We start from the raw sequence: 238 nt of genomic DNA, 5'->3' as shown, positions 1-238 counted from the left end.
TGTTGGTGCAGTCTGTAAGATGAGGTTTGGGAAGGTACTTTACAAATTTCATCACTGACATACTGATTTCTCAGTGCAATGCTCCAGGAGTCTCAGTCTCCTGCACAATCCTGACAAGCCATGACCATGAACCCTGCCTCCCCTCCACTGCAGGAAGCTGAAAGCACAGACTGCAGAAGAAGCCTTCCCCCTCAGATAAACCAAGCCTCGGTCTTCCTCTTGAAATGCCCCCTCAGAA

This window comes from Oxyura jamaicensis, unplaced genomic scaffold (assembly GCF_011077185.1).
Source record: "Oxyura jamaicensis isolate SHBP4307 breed ruddy duck unplaced genomic scaffold, BPBGC_Ojam_1.0 oxyUn_random_OJ71861, whole genome shotgun sequence".
NCBI lineage: Eukaryota > Metazoa > Chordata > Aves > Anseriformes > Anatidae > Oxyura > Oxyura jamaicensis.
Note: the sequence above shows the minus strand (reverse complement) of the source record.